At 43.6% G+C, this 15,303-nt stretch overlaps 1 protein-coding gene across 4 annotated transcripts in view; it reads left to right on the top strand.

Annotated features, from left to right (window-relative positions):
* Positions 1-10,235: 10,235 nt before the first annotated feature.
* LOC143021338 (uncharacterized) overlaps positions 10,236-15,303 on the top strand; it is a 51,723-nt gene continuing 46,655 nt past the window's right edge. For 2 of the 4 annotated variants that reach the window (XM_076178764.1, XM_076178766.1), the window contains exon 1: positions 10,236-10,499. The gene's annotated coding sequence lies outside the window, so the exon portion shown is untranslated. Of the gene's footprint in view, positions 10,500-14,709; positions 14,897-15,303 lie in introns of all 4 variants that reach the window. The other 2 variants (XM_076178765.1, XM_076178767.1) reach the window with 2 other exon arrangements.

Raw genomic sequence — 15,303 nt, 5'->3', positions numbered from 1 at the left:
GCAGGTTTATAAATAACCTTAAGAACTTGCAGTGTTCCCATGTAGTATATAATCACTGGGGATGGATTGTTCTAGATCTGAACATCAAACAAACTTCAAGTTCGTCAGGTCATGCTTGACCCACTGCTCCTTTATATTGTATATATATATTTTTTTTTTTTTTCTCCCCACGCTTTCTCTCCCGCTGTCTCCTCACTCCCTTTTTTCCTTTTCCCCTTTTCCTTCTGTTTCTCAATCTTGCTTCTGTGTTTCTCCTCTCCACTCCTAGCTCTCTCCCTCCCTCCTCTCTCCTATATACCTATATATCTTTTGTCTTCTTGTTCTCTCTCCTCTCCCATATCTCCTTTGTCTTCTCTCTTCTCTCCCCAAATGGGGTGCATGGCATATACCCTACCTTGTGCTGGAGTAGCATCAGTTATTCTAGTAAATGTTGTGCTCTGGTGCCAGGTTGTGTATGCTCACTCATGCACACACACAAGGGGCTTGCTTTTCCATATGGGAAATTAAAGCAAGGAGTGGCCTGGGTACCATAGACTGTTTATACTAAGCCATACCTCAAGTTCTATCAAATCTTGCCCAGACCCTAATCAAGTGAACCCCATGAAACCTTCAACACATGTTAAAGTAGTAAGTGTCCCACCCTGTTGCGCAACACGGGGTCACAACTTGACAAACTAGTAAGCCAGAAAATCATCAGTCTATCCACAATGAATGGTAAATGGAGCAAGTTATTCCTACATATACATTGATACTAACTTTAGCTTGTTCTCAACTTCCAACTTGCCTCTGTGCAGGATATGTGCGTTATGAAACATGCAAATACTACCCTCACCCCTGTCACTGCTTTAATTGCCAATGCTTTGGCCATACCAAACAATGTCACCAAGAGGGAGTGTGTGTTCACTGCTCCGCCCACAAATGTGAATCCCCATCCAACAACCCCCTCAAATGTACTAACTGTGAAGGAGACCATGCGTCTCCCTCTTCACACTGCACTGTATGTTGCAAAGTACTTTGCCTCTGGGACAAAGAATGAATCTGTTTCTGGGAAGCTTGAATCAAGAGTTAGATCTATGATGGCCAACCCCGGAACAACCTATGCTGAAACACTACAATCTGTAAATCCAGTTTGACTCCCCAACAATACTCCCATACATGGCTGCAAACAATGAAATAGACCCACAAGACGTTCCCCACAAACTCGACGAAATAAGGACCCCTCCTCTCAAAAGAACCATCCAAACAAAGACCACCAACCTCCCAGCAAAAGCTTCCAACCAAAAGACCTTCTCCAAGAATACAAACCTGAATGTGTGTCCTTACAGGAAACCCAACTAGGTCCTCGTGAAATCCCCCATCTAAGGGGATATACTTCCTACTGGCCCACCCCCCTCCCTTCTCAAGCTAAAGAGGGATGGGCAGCCATAATGACAGGCCCTGGAATCTCCTCCCTTCCAGCGACTCTCCATACTCCCCTGTAAGCAGTTGCAACCAAGTTCTTCCTGCACTGCCCAATCACCATCTGCTCTCTTTATCTCCCCTTTTCAGACGAAATCACTACAGACATGCTGTCTAATCATAACAGAATTACCCTCCCCCCCGCTACCTCCTGCTAGGATATTTCAATGCCAGACATCCCCTCTGGGGCGACACCACGACAACCCCACAAGGGAGTGTGATCACAACCCTTCTTACTGACCACTGTATCACTGCTAAACACAACCCAACCCACAGTTTTCCATGTACAAAACCAAACCTATAGATTTATCCCTATGTTCTCATGACCTTGATTTAGTGCTCCCTGTCACCTGACCTCCAATCCTCCTTGCCTGTTACATGACCCCTGCTTCGCCCCCAGCACCTAGATGGTCACTCTCCCAAGCAAACTGGAAGACATTCGAAACCAAAACACAATGGAAAACATAGTAAACTTTCAATCAGTTGCCTCAACCCTCACTTACATCACTGACTACAAAACAGCAGCAGCATCTTTCCACTCAATCCCAATAACCTCTACTGTACATCCACATCCCAGAAATCAGTTCCCTGGTGGAACACTGCTATCATCCACAGGGGAAAAAAAGACTGCTTTCTGCCGCCTACAACGACATGCACCCCAGAAAATACCATTTTCTTCAAGAGAGCCCAAGCACGTGCCCGCCAAGTAATGCGCCAAGCATACAAGTTAGGCCTACCCTCTCATCAATAACCTCTCGGACCTCCACATCTAAAATATGGAAAGGAATCTGAAAGCTCACAAACTCAGAACGTACTCCCTCCCTATCCTCAAAGTCGACCAACATACTATCCATTCAACACCTACCCCCTACCCCCCAAAGTAGCAAAAACGCTAGCTACAACAGCACGATCGACATCGAGCCATACCAGTCATAAAAACAAATTCCTTTCTAGAAAAGCTACTCTTGCGTCCTCCCTAACCCCAGATCTTACACCCCACTTCTTATTGGACCACAGCCAACACAGCCCAAGTTCAAACAATACACGAGTTAAAAATCTAAATATACTTAGGAACCAAGGGTATGAATTAAGAACTGTACATGAATTAGCCTAGGTATGTTAGGAAATTGGAGAGAGGAGGCGGGACCAACGAGCGTTGCTACTTCCCTGTATACTACAATTAGGTAAATACAGAAACAGCTCCTTTCCTTCATTTCTAAATGCAGAGCAACATCCACCAGCCCAGATAACATCAATTGTGACATGCTTAGATACCTACACCTAACAGCAAAACTCTTCACATTAACCTTTTCCAATAGAATATGGACAGAAGGTACTTCCCCCCCACAGCTTGGAGAGAAGCCGCCATCCTCCCTTTCCCTAAACCAGGTAAAGATAGTACCTTACAACTACCACTCGATAGTCCTCGCAAATTGCCTTTGCAAACTCATGGAGAAATTGGTCTCCTTTTGCCTTTCATGGCAACCATTCCCTCCCATCGACCCCTCAGACAGGTTTCAGAAGACGCCACAACGGACGTAATGACACAAACCGAAACAATAATCCGCAACCTGTTTGCCAACACCCACCATATCTTTGCCGTTATATATATATATATATATATATTATATATATATATATATATATATATATATATATATATGTATATATGTACACATACATATCTGGAAAGAGTATACGACAGCTTGGCAACACACTCCACCAGAAGAAATCTCACAAGGAAGTCTCATTGTCCTACTTTTCACTGTAGCAATCAACGACATAACAAAACACACACACCTTAAATTACAGACAGATTATATGTTGACGATCTGGCTCTTTTCAGCACAAGGAACCCATCCAGCCCACATAAACCGTCTTCTCCAATGAACCATAACCTCAGTAGCCCACTGGGCAGAACCGAAGACCATGTTTTCAAAATTTCTACGTCAAAATCGGTTGCCATGCATTTCTGCAAACGAGGCAGCTGCAAAGAGACCCTTCTCAATTTATTTAGACAAGACTCCTAGTAGTGGAACAAACACGATCTCTGGGCCTGATTCGTGACTGGCGGGTGAGGCGTGAGACAAACGACGAACCAAGTCGGAATCGATTTTATTAGGTTTACACAGGAATTGTATACAAATCGTGAAGCTCAGCCGGGAGCGCGGTCGACCAATCAGAAGCTCGCCCGGGGGTGGGAGCGCGGTCGACCAGACAAAGCTCACTCGTGGGTTGAGCGAGTTTTTAGCGATTAGTGTCTCGCGAAGGCGATCACTACTTACACGTACGCAAGGAGTTTGAACGCGAGCAGGGAGCTGGTTGACTGTGTGGGCCCGTGCTGTGGGATGATTGGCTGGCTGCAGTACTCCCTCCGCAAAAAGAGGTGTCGACGTGGTCGAGCGAGAGGGCAATCTGCCCTTGAGAGCTCAACTGGAGGAGGATCGTCGTCTTGGAAGTGTGCTGGCTTCAGGCGATCTGTCGACACTCAGTCGTCCAAGCCCTTAATTCTCAAGAGGAAAGCCTTGTCCTTCCTTTGAATCACTTCAAATGGGCCTGAGTAAGCGGTGGAGCGTTGGTGTCGCTCCTGAGGAAGGCGTACCTTGACGAGTGCGGGTCCTTGGTTACGTACAGGCGGTTTGCTGGCTCGGACGTCTGTCGGCAAGGGGGGCGAGCTTCCCGATAATGAGCCTGATCCGTATAAGGTCTACTCGGGAGGGCGTGTCGGGGAAAAATTCACCTGGAATGACGAGAGGGTCGACGTATGCCAATTCGACAGGTGAGGCGTTAAGGCCGTCCTTTGGTGCGGTCCATAGGCCGAGGAGGACCAAGGGAGTCTGGTTGTACCATGCTGCGTCAGTGCATCGGGACATGAGGGTGGCTTTCAGTGTTCTATGCAGCCGCTCTACCATACCGTTGACTTCGGGGTTGTAAGCTGTTGTGTGGTGGATGGGGGTACCTAGCAGCTGCCCTAGGAACATCCACAGTTATTACGTGAATGCGGTGCCGCGGCCTAAGGTGATGTGATCCGGCAAACCGAGTTTGGCGATCCAACCTGACACAAAGGCGACGGTACAAGAAGGTGCGGTAGCATTAGCCATAGGGATCTTCAGGCCAACACATTGAAGGGTCGATCGCCGTGAACAGGTAGCGGTGGCCCTTGGAAGTAGGGAGGGGGCCCACCATGTCCGCGTGAATATGGGCGAATCGACATTGCGGCCAGTGGTGTGTCGATGGGTCTTTGATTTCTGGCAGGCGATGCATGCGCGGGCCCAGCTTTTCACGTCTTTTGTGATGCCGTGCCACACAAAAATTTCCTTGGGAAGGCGAGCCCTGGTGCGACGTGAAGGATGTGATAGATCGTGAATGAGGTTGAAGACCTGTCGGCGCATGGTGGTGGGTATCCAGGGGCGGGGGCGTCCGGTGCTGACATCGCAGAGGATAGTGGTTCCGTTGGGACCGAGTGCGATGTCTTCCCATTGGAGGGCGGTGATGGAGGTCCTGCAGACCGTCACTTATGTGTCTTCTTCTTGTTCTGCGGCGAGCTTGGTATAGTCGAGACCCACGTGCAATGAGCCTATGACGACTCGAGAAAGGGCGACGGCTACGGGATTGCGCCTGCCGGGGAGGTGACGCAAGGAGTAGTTGAACTCTGCGATGGCAGACGTTCGCCGAGATCCAGCGTCTAGGCATTTGCGGCAAGCCCCTGCTGGGCCTCCCCTCTACGCTTCGTCACCAAGAAGGACGGATCACTCAGGCCCTGTGGAGACTACAAGCACTTGAACGCGATCATGGAACCCGACCACTACCCCCTTCCAAATATCGACATCACGTCATTCCTGGATGAAACCAAATTCTTTACCAAGTTAGACCTGCTGAAGGGGTACTACCAAGTACCGATACATCCCAACGACATCACCAAGACCGTCAGTGGGGGGCATGCAGGCTAGCGCCAACATTTCCAGGAGGGTGTCTGACGAGCGTTGGTCTCCGAACGACTGTCTGGTCTATTGTGGGATCCTGTTCAGTTTTGCGGTGGCTGAAGGCCTGAAACGCTGGAGGAGTTTCTTCAGTTCCTCGTACTGGATTGGGACGCTGCCTTTGGCTTCGAGCCATTCGGCGATGAGATCGAAAGTTTCGTTAGGTGGGGCGGTGAGGACTTGGTCGGCTTGTGATGTCACTCGTGTCACCCTCTTCAATCTGAACTGTATATCGACGCGGCGGAACCATGTGACAGCGTTGATGGGGTTAAAGGTGGGTAGTTTGACCTGGGCTGCGGCGACGGGAGGGGGTGTCCTCTGGGTTGAAGGTGTCGCTGGCGGCATCGGCGTTGTTTGATGACGATTTTTCTGGCGGGATCATGGTGGCGGTGGTGAAGCCTGGCTGTGTCATTGCCGAGGTCACCACTGTGGCGGGTGAGGCGTGCATCGAAAGAAGAACCAAGTCGGGAAGGATTATGGATTACCTAGGAAGGATGACCCGCTCGCACGGAATCGGTGTGTGTGGGAAGGAAAGAGATGTCTGTAAGAAAATAAAAAGATTGTAGTGTATAAAAGTCGGTTATTGCCTATAAGCCCCTCTTGGGTCGATGATCGTGGCGCAGGAGGAATGGGCAGGATTTTTTTTTTTTTTTTTTGGGGGGTGACACCTGCATCTTAAGCAACCAAAAGCAGAGATGGTAGGAGATATAGTAGTAGAGAAAGGTAGAAAAACTGAAAAAGTGGGAAATAAACTGAAACGAGAAAATGTAGTATGAGAGAAAGGAAGAAGCGACTTTTAGTCGAAGAAAAAGTACGTGTAGATGTTTGCGCGTGGGGCGTGGTTATGTTCGTGGGAAGGGAGTAGGATTCACTTCCCACATGTGGCCCTTACCGGGACATGGCGGTGCTGACAAGTCAACGACGGGTGGCTCCATAAAGGGAGAAAAGAGTTGGCCCCTAGCGAGGCAGAGCGTAATTGAACGTAGTCAAACAGTGCTCGGCTCCCACAAAGGAAGTAGAGGACAAAGAGAGGTGCCCCCTGACGGAGCAGAGTGATGCTGACAAGTAGCGGCGAGCGACTTCCTTAAGAGGGAGAGGAGAATTGGCTCCTAAAGGGGCAGAGCATTACTGACATAAGTCAGTCGGCGATACTTGGAACGTAATATTGAAAGTAGATGTGGTATGCAGTACGGTGGGCAAAGCGGACGAGTGTGGACTTGTGTAAATATCTTTTCCTCCGAGCACGACTCTGAAAACAGAGAATTGCGTGACTCGGAAAATGTGTCAAATGTGCACCACTGTAAAAAGCGGGAGGTACATTATGTGGATTTATATAAAATGTGAGCCCGCTTGACAGCGTCAACGAAGAGTTCTTGTGTGTGCCGGACCGGTCAGCAGCAGAGGAGAAAAGAACCTCCTACGCCACGACCGGTCGGCGAGGGCTGGAGCGACGCCTGATCTCTGCTGAGCTTGAGTTGGGAACTGGTTGGCTGACTGCATTGCGAGCCCGTGCTGAGAGAGGATTGGCTGGTTGCAGTGCGGGTGGGCCCGTGCAGAGGTTTTACAACTCCCACTTTACGTGGATTCCACACATGAACTACTTCAAAGCCTCATGTCTACTACTATGTGATGTCCTCAAGACATTATCACACACAAAGTTGGGAGCAGACAGACGCTCCCTCTGGAACCTGTATCAAACTTTCATAACAGATCAAATTGGATTATGGATGCCAAGCCCATTCTTCACCCTCCCCCACAGTCCGAATACTGGATTCCATACGAAACTCGGGCCTTTCTACCCATTTCCAAATTTAATCTACTTCCTGACAGTTTAATACTACTATTTCTTGTCTGATTCGCATTCATCGTGAAAAAATTGTAACATATGATGTTGTCAATTCCCTTTAGAGTCAACATTTTTTAGGGAAAATAGATGCATATGTTCTAGTCGATTTTCGTATGTTTTATTTCTGGTATTTGGAATCAATTTTGTGGCTCGCCGTTGTACTTTTTCTAACCTGTCAATATCTTTAACGAGATTCGGTGACCATACGGATACAGCATATTGCAAATGTGGACGAACTAACGATTTATATAGTTTGTTGATAAGAGATGGACTTTTGAAGTCAAAAGATCGAGCAATCAGTCCTAGAATCTTATTTGCTTTCCCTGAGGGCGGAAATGCACTGCTTGGATGATTTGAAATCATTACTGATATATAATTACGTCCATATATTTTTTCACTTTCTACTTTTGTTAATGAATTTCCAAATAACTTGTAATCGTACCTATTGCTATTTTTACCTTTGGTGATGATGGTTGTGGTGATAGTGATAATGATGGTGGTGATAATGATGATGATGGCGACGATGATGGTGGTGGTGATAATGATGATTGTGGTGATAATGATGGTGGTGATGATAATAATGATGGTTATAATGATTATGGTGATGATGATGATGGTAGTGGTGATGATTATGATGATATTGATAATAATGGTGGTGGTGATAACGATGATTGTGACGGTGGTGGTGGTAATGGTGATGATGGTGATCATGATTGATGTGGTGGTGGTGATAATGATGATGATGGTGGTGTTGGTGATAATGATCATGAGTGCTGTGGTTATAATGATGACGATGGTGGTGATAATGGTGATGATTGTGGTCGTCTTCGTGATAATGCTGGTGGTGGTAGTGATAATGATAATGATGATGGCGATAGTGGTGGTGATAATGATGGTTGTGTTGATGATGATGGAAATGGTGGGTAAAGTGATAATGATGATGGTGGTGATGGTAATGACGATGATGGTGATAATGGTGGTGGTGATGGTGATGATGATAATAATGGTGATGACTGATAGTGGTGGTGGTGATGCTGCTGCTGATGAAAGATGATGATAATGATGATGAAGACGAAGATGATGATGATAATGGTGATGATGACGACGACGTCGACGACGATGATGTTAATAATGATGATGATGAAAATATCAATATGTTTAGTTCCAGGTGGCAATTGTTACGTAGTTAGTACGTGTTATTTCTTCATCTACATTCATGTTATGCTTTCAATAGTAAACAAGTTGGTTAAGCATATGGAATTTTATGTCTAGGGTGTCTTTCGCCCTTCTTTCGGGTGTGTTTCGTCCCAGCGATTGTTCTGTTCTATACTAACTGAGGCATCAGTCGACTTAATTATATGATAAGGGAAAATGAGGTTTATTGTTTGTCACTGATTAATTATTGAACCGAGACCCTCAGCGTACGGCAACTATGAGACAGATTGGGAAATTCAGGGAAATTCATAGCACCAAATAAATTGTGCCTAAAGAAACTGTATAAAACGGAGTTCATGGCAAAAAAAAAAAAAAAAAATTGTCACATTCTGGCAACTCTAGCCTGTGGTGGTAACGAGGTGGAGAAAAAAACAAACGTACAGCTGCATGATTTCCACCAGCTGTATGAAATTGCTTTCCCCCCATCCCTGATAAGTCCTCTAGATCCACTTCACAAGACCGACGAAAAAATGACGAAAAGGCACAACAATTAAATCTTATCCGGTTCATATTGAAATACGCATTAAGGGTGTGGTCTCCGCACAAATGAAAAGATACAAGAAAAATAGAATAAAAAGGGCAACAACTAAACTGATCCCTATCTTATACGGCATATTAAATGAGATCAGACAATTTGTGATTGCCTTCACAGGAAGAAAAATGTTAGTATTAGAAAGAGCAAGGGTTATCTGAGACACCGGAATAATTTCAAGGGTTCTGAATGGGGAAAAACGAGAAATATTGTCTAAACTATCATTAATATTTTGGCCATGCCCTTAATATCTTATAACTCCAATACATTTGATTTCCTCATCATATACGGTTTATTTCAATTTAAACCTCTCATAAAAATTTTCATTATTAATGTGTTGCACACTCAAGAGAAAATTGGATATTACCACTTCCTGCAAAGTTGGATGAAATATGGTTTTCTGACTAGCCGTCAAGACAAACTTGACACAAGGTACATTTTCATACAAAACAAAGTCACTCTTTATAAGTTAACAATCTAGGAAAACTCCTCTGACACTACAAACAGCTACTGTGTCATTTTAATAATGAAAGATTACTGACAGAGTGATAATGTAAATACCACTTAGGCGTTGCTTCTTCTGAATCAGGAATGTGCAAATAATTTGTACGTGGGCGGGCACAATAGTGCCCACGCCTACAGAATATATTTCATTGTTTACCTTTTTACTACTTTGGTTTGTTTTAACGAGTCAACATTTTTGACCTGTTGATATTACATCAGTGAGATTTTCAATGTTTTATATGAATACGGGCCATACATCCAATTGGGCGGAGTCGGGAATGAACAAAGCGTAAATTTGCCCCACGCCCCTGGGCGGAGTCCGCATCCAGTGTACGTGTAAGCTAGCCAATGTCAATACCATAGCAAAGGCCAAGATGTATTAAACCCAAGTTTAAAACTATATTTGTACAACTTGTAAATATTAACTATGAACCCAACAACGTTTTATATAATCATTAGTAATATAAAAATCATGTCAATACGTACAAGATGAAAATTACGCGAAAAAAGACATCATATGTTTTTTTGTATAAATAGGACAATGAACCGGCTATTGTTACTATTTTAGTAGGTTCAATGTCAGCCGCGAACGTAAAATGATACAAAGTTGTCTATGTTTTGCATCGCATACAGATTTTCATCTGTTCAATTCCTGCCATCTGTTGGGCGCATCTTCAACTCTTCATTACTGACTGTTCGTTTCCGTCGTATTGAAACTAGCAGGCTTATTACTTTATTTTAGACTTGTGAGAGCGTGAGCGATGCTTGACGTAAATAGAAAGATAAGATTGAAATATTAACCTTCTAAAAAAGATAGACAACATATAATTTTTAAGAAAAATTAAGTGACTTGCACAATTTTCGTAACGCATACGAATACAAAAACACTTTTTTTTTGTAAACACCTCGCTTTGACGGAGCAGTATTCACTGGTAATTATTGCACACGAAAGGACGATTGCAAGGTATTTAACCATGTTGTCTTATAATACTAAATGAATGACCGCCTAAGTAGTTCTAAGTGTTTATGGGCCAGATGAAGTTGCCTGTGATAGGGTGTGTAGAATGAAAAAGGGAGGAGTGTCCCTTCAAGGTTGGTAAACAAAGTGAAGTCAGCAGGCTCAATTACCTCTACGAACCACTCATAATCAACTATCCTACTGTTGTAGCACTCTTCCATCCACTTCAGATTTGGATATGTATTACGGTAGACTTAGATAATACATTTCTGACACAAATTCATATTGAAATGTCTTGAGACAAACACGCTGGTTATGTATTAAGCAATGGCTGTTTATTTACCTAATTTAATTGTAGTATACAGGAAAGTAGGAACGTTCGTTTGGTTCCATCCCCGATACCCCAATTTTTATCATGCTTAGCCTCAAATTCATGCACTGTTGCAACTTCATATATATAATTGCTTTCTAATTTTCATGTTATTGTATGGTAAAAATCTGCTCAGTAGTATGCAGTTGATACTTTAGGGTCTGACTGTATAGTGACTTGCCAGCCAGCTTGCCCCATCACCAACTCAGGCCATCACCAACTGGGCCCATCTGCTGCTTGAGATGCCATCTTTGCTTTGATAGGTGCGGAGGTTCAAGAAATTGAAGTATGATAAATTCGTAATCTCTTACCTAACCTAACCATGGTGAGTCAACTGAGTTGAGTAGATGGCCAAGTTGACTCTACACCAGATGGAGCATCCCTACGGACCAGAGCCACACATCATTTTATCTGTTTGAGGAAATATGTACTCATAGAGAAATGATGTTACTTAATTTATCGTACTGTGACTGTCCCTCCGTTATGCTGCCCCCCCCCCTCTTAATACTGTCCTGTACCACTTCTCTGAATATATATTCCCATTTTTGCCTACCCTTGTGGTAGGGGAGGAAAGAATACTGCCTCTGAGTTTCCCACTTGGGTCATAAAAGGTGACAAAAATGGGATGGAAGGTATCTAGCTTTTTGTAGGCCTAAAGAATAAATTCCTATTAGAAGTCAAGGCATAAGAGGGTGTGAGAGGAGTTTTCTCCCCATAATCCTAAGGTTTGGGTCTTTTAATGTGCGTGGGTGTTGTACAGATGAGAGTAAAAGGGATGAGATAGGCAGTATGTGAGGAGGAAGATGGATATGTTAGCAAGGAGTGAAACTAAAAGTTAAAAAGGAGTACCAGTAATGAGTTTGAGTTTGAAAATCTAGTGGGGAGGGTGTAGCGAGTGAGGAGAGGACAAGGGAGGGTAGGGGTGGCAATACTAGTAAGTGGGAGGTAGGTGTGTGGTGGTATGGAAGGAGGTTTGTTCAAGGTTAATGTGGATAAAGGTGAAACTGGGAAGGGAGAATGTGGGTCTGCAAGTGCATATGGGCATAGTAGTGAGAAGAGTGTATAGGAAAGGGAGGCTTTTTGGATAGATTTAAATGAATAAATAGAGAGTTGTGGGAGAAATATCACTGTGGTGGTATTAGGAGATCTCAGTGCTTGAGTAGGGAATGAAACCATAGACAGAGTGGTTGGGAAGTGTGGAGTGCAAGGTAAAGATTGTGGTGGAGATATGCTTAGAAAGAGAGTTGACAGTTGGTCAAAATATCCAAAACACCTAATTTGTAACCCAAACATCAAGAAAGTATTACAGAAGTGTAAATAATAACTTAGTGGTATTCTATCAATAAGAGAAGTTATGTTAATGACCAGACTTTATTTATTGAAATCAAAGAGAAATCAGAATGTTTTGGATGACACTCTGCTCATTTTGTTTATTTTGATACAAAAAAACAGTCCTATTTGAGTGGCTGGAATTTTGCCTGCAGGGATTATGTCATGCATTCCCAAAGGATACCCCATGCCCCTTCTCAATTACATCAGTGATGCATTTCTAAAATTTATGAGCAATAAGAAGTGTTCCTTTCCCTCACTTTAGTAGTTAACTTATAGGACTGCCACCTTGTGTTTGTCACACAAAACACTCAAAGAGTAAGAGGAGACTGTCACACAAAACATTCCAATTTCTCTTTGATTTCAGTAAATAATGTCTGGTAAATACATTGACATAGCTTTTCTTAACAAATTAATACTATTAAATGTTATTGTTTATAGTTCTGCAATGTTTTCTATGTGTTTTTGGGTAATAGCACCCAAAACACCAGTGTTTTGACCGACCCAGAGTTGATGATAGCTAACACAATGTTTAGGAAAAGGGTTAAACATAAGTACAAATGGAAGAGGGTGGTGGAAGGAAGGGTGGTTGATAAGGCTTTAATGGACTTTGTAGTGGTATGTATCCAGGAGAAGAGTAGAATTTTTTTTGTATGTCCATGTTCTTAAGGGAGAGATTTGGGGAATATCAGATAGTTTTTTTTGTTTTGTTTTTTGGTAGAAGGTAAACTGAGAGTGGAGGATAGATGGAGAAAGAGGAAAACAATAGAAGTAAATGAAGTGCTTAGAATAAACTATTTAAATGAGATGGAAAAGGACCAAGAGTACAAGGAGAAGCTGAAAGAAGTGTGGGAGGTGGTGAAGGATAGAGTAGAGGTAGGAGTAGAGAAGGAATAGATGTGTTTCAAGGAGGGAGTAACAAGGTGTGCAAAGATAGTGTGTGGAACAAGGAGGATGGGAGGGAATAGAAAGAAGGGTAGTGAGTGGTGGGATGATGAAATGAAGAAAGTTGTTGCAGAAAAGAAGGATTCACATACTGGTTGCAAAATAGGATGATAGAAACATATAAAAGGTACACAGAGAAAAGAAGAGAACTAAACATAAGATAAAGGAGAGCAGATGTAAAGTGAGGGAGAAAAGTAGCACCATTCCTCTAGGAGTAGAGTTTTTAATGTATCATAGACAAATGATGTGTGGCTCTAGTCCATAGGGGTGCCCCAAAACATTCCCAAAAGCATTCATTGGGTGCCTGCTACTATCCAGTTAATTCTGTTCACTATCATCCAGCCATTACCCCAGTATGGGGTCTTGCTGCATTGGTTCTGACCCAAGAGGGCAGTGGGCAGGAGACAGGGATGACCCTTCATCCACAAGGGGCTAAGATGAGAGGGAAACACTGGATGATGGAGGGGGGTGGGGCAGGCTCATGCTTTGGCTGGCTACTTCCCTTGTAAAGGGGAAGAGGTGATTGGTGTATAGATCAATTAGGTAAACCTCACAATCACCTTATGGGGAAACTGGAGCATATTTAGGGGACTAAGAGGCAAACTACTAAAGTGGATGAAATATTTTTTGAAGGGAAGGTACACAAGAACAGTAGTAAAAGATAAGGTGGAGAGCAGTGACCAGCATAGTTCAACAAGGTTCAGTGCCAGCACCCATAATGTTTCTTTTCCATGTTAACGACATGATGGAAGATACAAGAAACTACCCACATGTTTGTAGATGATGTAAGAATCATGACAGTTGTGAAAAATGAGGACTGTAGCTGCTGCAAAAAATCTAGACACCATATTTACATGGAGCCAAGAAGGAAAAATAAAATTTAATATGAAAAAATGCAAATTATTGGAAATGGGCAATATCTCTAAAAGACCTTCCTTAAACTATTCCATGAGTAAAGCAAAAGTAAAAATTAGTCTTGATAGAAGACAATCTGTCACATAACAGACATAGTCGGACTGTGGAAAATACATACTGTATAGGCTGCTGCAGAGCATCAAGTAGCTTTTGACTATGTCAGTGAAGAGATAATGAAAAAACTTGTAGAATCCCTAATCCATCCAAGACTAGAATATGCATAAGAGGTATGGTCCTCATAGAATGAAGGATATGAACAAGATCAAGAGAGTAGAAAGTGCAACAACCAACAAACAACATCTGGCTCACCTCTCACTTCCATCCCGTCTCTCTAACCATCTCCAATCCTCTGCATCAGCCTTGCATATACCTCCCATGCCACCCCATCCATGCATATGTTGAACAACCATGGCAACTTAACACATCCCTGGTACAAACACCACCTTCATCTTAAACCACTCTCACCATCTGGCCTTACACAACCTCTACTACTTATGTAAAAGCTCTTGACTGCCCTTGGCAGCTTTCTTCTTGTCCCATATACAGGTATTCGTCTATTTACACATGTTCTAGTAACATGTTTTTGCTTTAGCGCGCCATGTAATACAAGAAATTTGTTTCAAATTACATTTTTCAAGTCACTTTTACACGTTCCAGGCCAACCGCATTTTCAAATCGCGCGCCAGTGACCCGCTCGCCACCAAGTGGCCACCTGGCACACTAACCGCTCCCACTCCCTGTACACAACTGCTCCTGCCATTTTCTTCGAGTGTTTGTACCAGCACAGTCACACCGCAGCATCTTCCTTCGCTCTCCATGGTGCCTAAACGTCATTCATAATGCAGTATGTGTTTATTTGCAAAATAAATTAATTTTGTGACATGATAGGTGGTGTCTCATCCCCTTCCCATACCCATGGTAGGTGCAACTCTAGGGAAATCCAATTCGTTTTCTATTTGCATGACATTCTAATTGTGTGACGGCCAAAAGAACACATATATTGCATTAGTAGACGAATACCTCTATCTGCAATACTTACCACAATGACTTCCTGTCTACCCTCTCATAAAGCTTATGTAAATCCTTAACCCCTTCCATACGGTGCCGCACACGTAGGCGTCATGGACTTAGATCTCGGTGGCAGCAGCCAATGCCAGCCGTACGACGTGTCGTAATAATACTCGCATCATAAAATATAGTCACCGCTTATATCGATCGTTCTCTCTTCACCCGTGAATTTTGATAACCATA

Source organism: Oratosquilla oratoria, chromosome 42, assembly GCF_046742065.1.
Source record: "Oratosquilla oratoria isolate Oo_2021 chromosome 42, ASM4674206v1, whole genome shotgun sequence".
NCBI lineage: Eukaryota > Metazoa > Arthropoda > Malacostraca > Stomatopoda > Squillidae > Oratosquilla > Oratosquilla oratoria.
Note: the sequence above shows the minus strand (reverse complement) of the source record. Positions and strands in the feature narration are given on the sequence as shown.